Source organism: Patagioenas fasciata, chromosome 11 (assembly GCF_037038585.1).
Source record: "Patagioenas fasciata isolate bPatFas1 chromosome 11, bPatFas1.hap1, whole genome shotgun sequence".
Lineage (NCBI taxonomy): Eukaryota > Metazoa > Chordata > Aves > Columbiformes > Columbidae > Patagioenas > Patagioenas fasciata.
Genome location: NC_092530.1, coordinates 18,850,292 through 18,860,807, shown reverse-complemented (window position 1 = coordinate 18,860,807; position 10,516 = coordinate 18,850,292). Strand labels below are relative to the sequence as shown.

The 10,516-nt window shown below is 44.1% G+C and overlaps 1 protein-coding gene across 2 annotated transcripts in view; it reads left to right on the top strand.

Annotated features, from left to right (window-relative positions):
- The first annotated feature begins 8,060 nt into the window (after window positions 1-8,060).
- DRP2 (dystrophin related protein 2) overlaps window positions 8,061-10,516 on the top strand; it is a 26,508-nt gene continuing 24,052 nt past the window's right edge. The window contains exon 1 of one of the 2 annotated variants that reach the window (XM_065846686.2): window positions 8,061-8,516. The gene's annotated coding sequence lies outside the window, so the exon portion shown is untranslated. The remainder of the gene's footprint in view (window positions 8,517-10,516) is intronic. The other variant, XM_065846687.2, reaches the window with a different exon arrangement.

Here is a 10,516-nt window from a genome sequence, read left to right as displayed (position 1 = left end):
CCACTGGCTGGCAAACCCTGTCACAGTGGTGCCTGTTTGTTAGATCCTTAAAGGTTTCAGCGAAGGACCCAAGGAGGAGAGCTCTGTAGCTCCTTAGTTATTTTTACAATTTTTCTATGGAACTACTTTTAGAAATGTATGGCAAATGCTATAATAGCACTTATGCTGGAAAGCCTGTGTACTGCATTCTTTTGGGACAACTTGATCTTTTTTGTCTTCACACCATGTAACTGTATTTCAATGGTGACCAGACTTGTTCTTCCGTATTGCTGCACTAGGATTCTGTATAGGAATGGAGCTGGAGGGACTGACAGCCCTAGGAAGGCAGGAGATGAAGACATGGATGTGGCAACAGATCTGTGCAGGACAGGCTGATTCAAACACAGGACATCACAAAGCAGTGTTTAGTTCTTGACAGGATGGCAGACTTCATGTTACCTGGGTGCTGCTTGGAGTTTCTTTGGAAGGATCTCTGCAGCATTCCTGTCAGGCTGGAATGTGCTGCTGGAGGCTTCATTTCAACTGCGAAAGGTGCCTAGATTCTTTAGTGTATGTGATGTATGTAAATGTATTTAAAGAGGTTTATAGCAGAATCCTTTAGGATATACTGAATGTTGGATAATTATTGGTCCCTGAGATCAGTTTTCACTTGAGGCTGGTGTTTGGTTCAGAAAACATGGAATCATGCTATGGAAGACTGTTGTTGGAGCATCACAGGTCTTTTATTATACCCTGTGTTACAAAAGTCTTTGAACAAGTTGTGTACAAACTTGTCATTCAAGTGCAGAGGTTGGACACTCAGAGGTGCAGAAATAAAGTAACAGGGCAGGTAATTTTCCCTTTCCCTCAGCTTTGTTGGTTAAGATGGCTGTCTAAAATCCTTTCCATATAGCGGTGATGTGCCTTGTATTATTGGGCACTTGAGATTACTTTTACCATCTTTGTACAACTTGGTAGTTCTTGTAGTCTTTCACATCTGGACATTTTTTCTTTTTTCTGTAGATACCTGACTTTAACATTCCACTTCAATGGAAGAATGGCCCTTTTCGGGGAGGAATGTGCTGCTGTACTTTTTTCCTCCCTGCTCACTCTTTACCATCTAATCACAGTGGTAAATTTTGTAGAGCATTTTCTATTTCAAGCATATGCTCAAAGCCTTGGCTGACCATGGCATCTGCTCTGGGGACTAAAACAGCAATAGCCAAGATCCATCCATTTCCTAGTAAGTGATAAGTCAGTGATATACTTCTAAGGGCTGGTTTCTGCTCATTGTAATGTATATACTATGAAACTGTAGCCTATGTGTCTAAGCTGTGACACTGTAGCAGAAACAACTGCATTTTGATACTATTTGAAAGGAACAATGCTGGATTAAATGTTCATTTAAGGCTCCCATTCATGTCAACAAGCACCTCAGAATATTTAAGATTAGGTCAGGCCTGCAGCCTCCCTCTGAGGGGTTTATATTGAGCATGATTTAGTAGAGAGAAAGTGTATGCCTTCATGTGGCTTAGCTTTGCTCTCGAGTTGTTTTATTTATTTCTGGAGGATGAGGTTTCAAGGTCCGAATTTCTAGTATCAGCTGATCTTGGGGAATGCTGGTTTGTGTCCTGTCTGCCCATGAATAAAAGCTGATGATTTGTTCCCGTTCCTGTCTGGCTTCCCTTCTCAGGAGGCTTCTACGTGCTTTTGATTTAGGGGATTTGTAATAATACAAGCAGGGCAGGGCAGTGGTGATTTCAGCTTATCGATATTTGCAGCTTTTTCTAGGAGCCTGTTTAAGGTGCTTTCAAAAAGTGAAGGTTTTCGCTTTAGAAAAATTTCTGAGTGGGTATTCGATAGTTCAAAGTGCAGGGCCAGAATCCTGTCTGGGGGAAGCAGGCGCAGCTCTGCTAATTTCTCATGGATCTTTGGTGAGTTGTACCAGCTGAACATCTGGTCCACAGTGCACAGAACCAAAGGCATTAACCCCTCCCGGTCAGACACATTGGTCTGAGCATTATGCATCTGGAAATGCAAATGCCTCGGACTAGAGTTAAGCTGAATTCTTTTCCAAAGCCATGATTGCTTAGTGTTTCTGTTAATCATGAGTTTATTTTGTGGGGAGAAAACAATTGGTGCATTTTTATACAGCAAGTTGTGCTGCTATTTCAGAGAGAGCTTACTCTGAAAGAGTTAATAATTTCAACCTGTTTTCAGCTGGAATGAAGAAACTGGTTCCTCTGTGTCCCTGCTTTCTATTCTCTTGTTGGCCTACTTCCCTCTGCTTGCATTTTGCATTCCTAATGCCATGAATAAATCAGGACCCAGGGATTTAGAAGGTGGTACAGCTGTAGCCACTCAGAAAATTGAACCTCTGAGGCTTGTACTGCAGCTCTAATAACTGCCAGTATGTGTGCTTCTGAACTCTTCTAATAAAATTTAACTGGTACCAAAATAAAATTCACTTTGCCTTTTTTACATAACATATAAGTTTTTTGTGTTTCTGCCCAGCATCTCCTCACTTGGCTCCCTTTGTCTTTTAGTGAAGCTCAATTATAAGCCCTTTAGGGCAGGGCAGTCTCCTCCCAGCTGCTGTGACAAAACGGTTTAATGCAAATCTTTGCACGGAGGAGAAAAGAATAAGGGAAACTGAGTGATCTGACCTGGCTGAGGGTTCACCTTCTCTACAGAACCACAGCACAGCGAAAGTCCCATCTGGCTGTAGTCCTAGATCCTCTCATAACTTGTCATTAATGATACACACTGGGCTGCTTTTATTTGTAGTGCTGGGGCTCCTGAGAGAATGTGGGAGGGAGCTCTTGATGTGCTCTTTAGTCAGAGGATGGGTCTAATCTGGGTAAAGAACAACAGACATTGGTAACAAGCTTGCTCTGGAGGATTAATGTCTTGAAAGAACGAAGTCTCCAAGCATTTTATTCCAGGAAAGATGATTTATGTTATATTAATATCAATGGCTTTCCCTCATTATGGCTTTGCTTTTTATAATAATTATTTTGGTCTATTGATGGGTCAGTTTCACCAAACTGCTTTTGACTAAGAAGGTCTTTTATGACCTTCTTAGCATATGCTGATGTGGTTTTCAGCACAGGGTTCCTGAGATCTGTATCTGGCTGTTAGACCTGCCCAAGTAACTCCCAGGTAATTATAGTTGGCAAAGGAGATACTGAAGTACATAAATAACATTTGGTAAAGTGCATATCTTGTGATGCTGCTTCATTTCTCTGCTTCTCAGTTTCATGCCTTGTAGGAGTAAAAAGTCTGTATAGCAGAGGGTAAGATTGGAGAAAAAAAAAAGCTTTAATTATAATGGTATCTAATTTCCATTTCAGGCTCACCACAGTCTTGCACAAATGTAGAAAATGAAACAGTTGGTCTTCAAAACAAGCTGCAGGTGCCTTACGCAGGCTCTGAGTATTGTTTTAACCTTGACAGCATTTAGAAATCTGTAGGCTCAGACATGATCCCATTCTGCAGCTTAATGAGAGAACATGCATCAGACAAGCTTTGGTACCTGCCAGAAACGTGACACAAACAGGCCAGGTGACCGGGGTGTTCAGTCACTGTAACATGTCTGAGCTCCTGAGCCTCAGGCACTGGGTTTAGGTGCAAATTGCAACACATACTTTTGAAATTTGTATTCTCTACCTAAATAATTTGGATGCTTCCTTTAAAGAATTCAGTGACAAGCTTCTCATGTACATGTATATTTTTATATGCAGCTGGATCCCTGCGCAGTTTGACTCGCTCTCCTCGGGTGTCTGTGCTGTGAGCCTGGACTGCTATCTCTGTGCAAGAGGCTGCTCTCTGCAGGTTTTCTCCCAACCCTTTCTCCAGGCCTGTAACATTCCCATCATGGCTTGTTGTGCACGGATCACTAAGCAGTTTCCTTTCTCTTAGGGCACCTCTGTTCTATGTCGAAGCGAATCTTCGGCAGCTCCTGTGTGATTGCTTTCCTGCTTCTTTGTGTGCATGGCCCAGTAAATAAGGAGGGGGATGGAAAGCACATTGTAAATGTGTTGACAGCTTTTGAGGAACAAAATGGCCCCTGAGAACTGTCTGTCTGCCTTCTCCTTCTCTCCTGCATGTTTCTGCTTTCTTTTCTACCATTTTCTCCTTTTTCTATTCTTTTTCCATCTCTTCCCCAATTTTTTTTACACTCTTGACACCCACCCCCTCCTTCTTTTGGTGCTTGCTGCTCGAAATATTTTCTCTCTCTCCTATAGTCTGTCTCACTTCTCATTCAGGGGACTGTTTCAGTCCCTCTGCAGGAACAAATGACAAGGGGGATTCATTCTGTCTCCTAGTGCTGGTCAGCTGTCTGCTTGTATCAGTTCTCTCCCCATTCTTCTCTCTCACCCCAGGTACTGTGCTTTGAGAAAGTATCCAGCTGTTTTTCTAAATGCTTTCAGCAGGGTAGAATCTGTGCTTGGAAGATTTTTATGCTTATTGGTGCTGGCAAAGGAAGTGCAGTTATTTATTTGACATCAGTTATTTAAACAAAACAAAAGGACCAGGATGGTGCAAGATCTGGGTAACCATTCTTAGATCCTTCTCAAGCTGAATTTGGGGCCCCTAATTCTAGTTCTGCTGCTTTTTCTTGAAAAGAGACTCTACTCTGCTCACAAACGTGCTTATCTCATGGATGGGCATGGATGGGCATGTCTGTCCTTTCGTGCGAGATCGGTTCCTTCTGGCTTTGCCTTCCCAGGTAGCCGCAGCATAACCACCAAGATCAATTATTTTCATCAAAGCTGAATTCCTGTCATTTTGACATGGATCGCTGTGTGACAACTCGGTTTCATCTGTTCCTTCAGTTAGGAGGAGACCCAGATGAGGGAGCCCTGTGTCTCAGGAAAACAGTGATTTGTAGGCTCTCAGGGAGACACAGGATTTTTTCAAGCCATAAGGGACCTTGTCCCGGCTCACAAGCCTTTCACCAAACCCTTCTGCAGCTGGATCCACAAGGACAGGGTCAGTGTATGGCTATAGGGAAATTGGTCCATTTTTCATATCTTCTCTATTCTCCTTTTAGTAAGGATGCTTTTATATATATTCTCAGTCGATGTTTCACTCTGTTCTTCGGTTTGGGTGTTTGGAGGCTTTTAGGACATCAATGAACTGTTTTGCATGTAGGAACTTTGCAACCTCCAACTGCTTCTCTGCTCAAAACACCATGTGGGTTCCTCAGCACAGGTTGCTTTGCAAAATGCCACAACACTTTGTGCAAGGCAAAGATCAGTTGAATACAGATGTATGAACATGCTTTAACCTGCTGCCTTCCTTGCTACTTCTGCGTCGTGCTCCCTGAAGACTTTCTTCACTTTACATTCTCTGTGTGTGTTCTTGGTAGAGCTCTACAGGAGGGATTTCTGAGAATTGATTCCATGCTGTTAAATTGTAGTATTCCTTGCACAATCTGCATTCTGGGTGTCTAGGTAAAGTGTCATGCTCTAAAATGCTTTGATTGGGATAAATTGATAAATTCGAGCTTTACTGAGAAAACGAAAGAATCTAGCAAAGTTTCCAAAGAATGATAACAAGGCTTCCTCACTGGTACACGAGGGAAGGTGATCCTTCTCTTTCAGGAGATGTGAGGTTTTAAAGGAGGGAAGTTGCAGTGTTTGAAGAGGAGAGTGCACGTTTTGGGAAATTATTGCATGAAACAAGGACTATCTTAGAAGAGGTAGTTAATGAACAGGAGCTTATAGGAAGCGAAAAAGTAAAAGCAATAACCTTTAACCGTATCAACACCTGAAGTATTGTGTTGGAAACGCAAATACTAGAATTTTAGTTAATGATTTTGTTGGTTGGTAATGCAAGATACTTAGTGTTGTGCATGCTCTAGCTTACGAATTGTTTGACCAAACTGAATAAATTTAAACAAATTAATGAAGACTTTAGGGTCAGGCCAGACACAGCCCTTCTAGATTTTAAAATCTTCAGACAAAAAATACCATTAGTATATCTCCATATAGCACAGTTTTCACCGGTCATTTTCAGCAAATGCATTTGTATTCAGGGTATTCTGCATTTTGTGACTTTGTATGTTTAGTCAATGTGGCTGATTCTGATTTCACAATTGTAAACTGGAATCTGTTTTAGCGATTAAAATTGATTAAAACACCAGTGTTTAAAAGGGATTGATTCTGGTGTGAATCAGAATCTGATTTCAATTTCATGTTCATGCCGTATAAAACCTGGCTTGATTTTTATCTGTTGTATGCTTGTACATTATTTAGAATTGTGCATATTGACATGTCCCTGTTGGGTAGGTAGAGGTTCTTAGTTTTGCTGACAAGGTACATATTTGCCATTTAGTAAAACATGAAATGTCTGAAAGGCGTACAGTAGGTAGCACTGTGTCTTCTGGAAGCTGGGTTCTTGGAGTTCCTTGGGAGGTTGTCTGTGCATTAAGTTCTCTTCAGAACTCAAAGCACATCACATTTAGCATCCTGTCTCATAAACCTTCCCATACACTTTAAAATGTTGTAGTGCTTATGTGCAAGGCTGCGTTTATGACGAATCTGAGTTTGTCTCCCTGATTTCCTTTGAGTTCTGAATTGCTCAGCTGTTTGTCCTAATTATATCCTTAAAACAGAAGGTATTGGGGGACTTCAGAAGATACTTTTGGTCATGGAAGCAACTCTCAACAGTGATTCTGGTTTGCCTCAAAAGTTAAGCTAAACTGACACAAGAGACTATTTTTTTTCCCCTGTTGTGTTTTGCTGTCCCCAAACTACTGATAATTTAGAATGCATGTACTTTAAAGCACCTTGTTTTTGTGGTTCAGGCTGTCTGCTAATGTCTCTGTGCTGATCTCTGTCTCGTGTGCATGCGCAACTTGGCTCGATATGTACTCACTTTGTTTATCCGTGTTGTCGTGTCCCTTATAGACACTGTTGGTGCCAGATGCACACTGCAGCTGGATTTGGCCATGTGTCTCTGTGGAACGGTGTGTTTGGAGTTGCCTGGATAGCCCTTCCAACACTGTCATTTTCCACGCCCCCCCCCCCCCACTCCTTGCTTAACGCAGGACTTATTATTTGTGTGTGTGTATGCACAAAAATAGCCCAGCAGAGGTTCTGCTCATTGCTGTCTTCCTATACACAACCTTTTTTTTCTTTTTGTCTGAATAGAGCTTTTCAGAATGACTTTTGTTGCATCAGTACAGCAGTTGTGGAAGCAGAAGCTGTTGAAGAAGCTTTTAACAGCAGAAGGTGTGTGGAGTGAGTTGGTACTTGAAGTATTCAGTGTTGTTCCTTTTGGAAGCAACCAAAAGGGGGCTGCTCTTTAAATATCTTCTCCTTTCACTGTAGTTACATGAGGCTTCTGTGCATCTTGCCTTACTAGGGGCTCTGCTCCTGGTTCACGTACCTAGGATGAAAGGAGAGGTTGTTCTGACAAGGACCAGGAAGATTGTGTTTCCCAGGTGTTAATTTTCACAGGGAGAGGCGAGAGAGTCCACTGGCTAAAGCACAGTCCTGGGATCAGATTTGAATCCTCTTTCTGACCAAGTCTTTTAACTCTGTTTCAATTTTGTGTAATAAGGGAATAACATCACTGGTATCTTGAGCGGTTTGAAATCCTTGGGTGGAATGATCTGAACAACCGCAAACTGTTTGTTATGTATGGACTGAAATGCCAACACCAGGTCTGCTTGTGTCTTCAGCCAAGTTATCAGCTCAAATCCTTCTGTTTCTCATGAGCTGAGACAAGATACCGTGACATTTAAAAAATCTTGGATCAGGATTTCTCCCCAGCTTGAAGAACTGGCTCTTCCCTTACTTATTTTTCTTTTCTAAGAAGCAAAATTAAGCGATCATCCAATTTTTGCCCCTTAACTTAAATTTTTAAATGGGCTATTTTAAAGTTATTAAATCTTATGCCAGACACCCAAATCGTGGTTAAGAAAGGAGGTGAATGTCTCTGCAATTTCCAGCACAGGCATGGCCATATCTAACCTAAAATGAGAGCCGCCGGTGCTGAAAGGCAGTGGGGAGATGTCAGCAGGCAGCGGGAAGCGTATCTGAGCCCAGCAGCCTGTGTCAGGTCTCCAGCGGGCAGACCACAGCACCTTTTGTGCCTTTGTATTTCTCCCCCTCCCTTTTCTTTCTCCCTCTCCATGTGTATTTTGTCTGCTCCTCCTCCTCCTGTGCGTGTGTCTTTCTTCGCATCTCCACTCTTCTCCCTCCCCTCCTCCGGATCGATCGCCAGCCGAGAAGACCTCCAAAGGGCTGGGCACTTTGTGGGATCGTCCTTGTGCCTCTTGCGTTTGCCGAGTCAAGGGTATCTCTTTGCAGGCTTGGAGAGATGCTGTTCCTCCTGGTGATGTGATTGCATAGCAACCCAGCAGCGCAGGGCGGCGGAGGAGGAGAGGCAGGAGCGTGCAGGCAGCAGCAGGCTCAGCATGCATCCCTGCCACGGGGACTCCTTTGCTGATTCACAGAGCCAGCCCCTGCTCCCGAAACCCGGCGGCTGCCGTCCCCGCGTCTCAGACCTGGTGGACTCGGAAGGTAGGCCATGACAAACATTTGTTTTTTCCACTCAGATCCTGGCCAGGCTGGAAAAGGGGAAAATATTGATGGATGGTTAACCTTGGAAATACACTCTTTGGGCGTGTTTGCATGTGTGTATCTCTTCACAGTGACACTGTCCATGTATGTGCAGGTAGAGGAAACTTGCAGAGAAGAAAAGAAGGGTGTCGGGGGGACACACTGAGAGCAAGAGAGGTGGCCAAGACTATTTCTGCGAGGGAGAGGCTGGGAACCAGTAGGTGATGTGGACTCCCAAGGCAAACAATAGTAGCCAGCATCCCAGTTTCACCAGCTCTGATTCTTTGCACGCTGAAGGTTTATTTACCCTGGCAGTGTTTATACCTGCTCTGGACAGGTGACTGGTGGCCTTCTAGCACCCTCCTGGGAGGGTTAGACAGCAGAACAAGGCAAGGACCCAAATATTCCTCAAGTAGTAAGCTGGGATGAGACTCCAGTCCCAGCTCTGCCCTTTTCACTACCTTGCCCAGCCCAGCCTTGCTCGTTTATGTGCCTGCCTTCCCGTTCTCCAGCTACACCCCAATCCCTTTCACTCTTTCCTCCTCCTGTCTCAAGGCCTTATTGCCACCACTGACCTTCGCTGTGATGTGCACAGCCCTGACCGTCTGCAGAACTGCCCTGGAAAGCAGACACAGGACCTTTCCTGCTCCCCAGGGCTCAGCGCTCTGCCTCCCTCTCCATGCCAGACAGGGCAGCCTGGGCAATAGTTCACCAGGATGTAGTGCCACTTTGCACAACAGATTGTTACCAGTCCCCAGCCCAGCCCATTGCCCCCAGTCTTCCCTCCGGCACAGCGTCGCAAATGTAGAGCTCCGCTGGCGGAATTGCCAGCATCATATTCATGGGATCTTGATGCCGAGATGGCTCGTGTGCCCTGGCCAGGGATGTGGAGCTATTACTCCCATGCTTTTAAATGCTGTGCTGTCTGCGGGAGAAACAAATGTTTGTTTGGGGGTTGGTTTTTAGCTTTGAAAAAAAGAATCTCTTGTAAAATCTTTGTCAGTCTGTGTTTTACCTGCACCCTAATACAAGATCCTTCACACCTTCTCTCCTGCTGCCCGCTGATCTCTCTGGAGCTGTTAGAGTTCTTATTCTCTTTATTGGCCTTCCTTGCCTGACCATCGTACCCTACAGCAACACAGTGTTGAAGTCCCAGTTATGAGGCTCAGTCGCGCCGGGGCAGTTCCTGTATTTCTGGCAGTGGTGCACAGCGTGTGCTCCTGCCATGGCTCCAGTTCCATCTCCAGTCCTCCCGGCCAGTTCCGCTGCTGAAAGCTGCTTTCTCCGCTGCTGCGGGACCTGGCCAGGCAGGGCTCTGGTGACAACAAGCGTGTGATGGCACTTCAGAAAGGGACCAGACAATAGATGCGCAATTTCAAATTCTCTTGTTTTGCAGCACTGTGCCCAGGAACGCAGGTGCCTGAAGTGCTGGGGTGGGAAGGTGTTGGAGTGGGCGCTGTGACCTGATGCTGTGTTCGGGTCGTCTTTGTTAATTGAAGAAATTAAGATGAAGACCATCTCTCTCTGGATTAATACCTGAGATAAACCAATCCTACTCACTAAAGCTGGCCAGAAGTGTAACTGTGAATGGGGTTGTTCAGGTCAGAGTTATTCTTTTCAAAATTAAACAAAGTGAGATAGGGCTTTTGTCTGAATCCATTCATTCAATCCCTTCCCTGAGTTCTGGATATGTATGATGAATTTCTGTTTGATTATAATACTATTTTGAGAAATATATTCAAAGCCTCAACTTTAGGCTGGATGCCTGTGACAGAACCATAGAAGAGGAATTGTAAGTTTCGTGAAACGAGACATACTGACCAGAAATAATTTAGTCTCCTTTGCAGTTTCCTTTAGCTTAGGGATAAAGTTGCTCTGATATACCTCAAGAAAGGAAAGAAAATGTGTGTCACACAGCCTGTTTATAAAATGCATGGCCTCAGAAGGCCAGAGAACCCCAT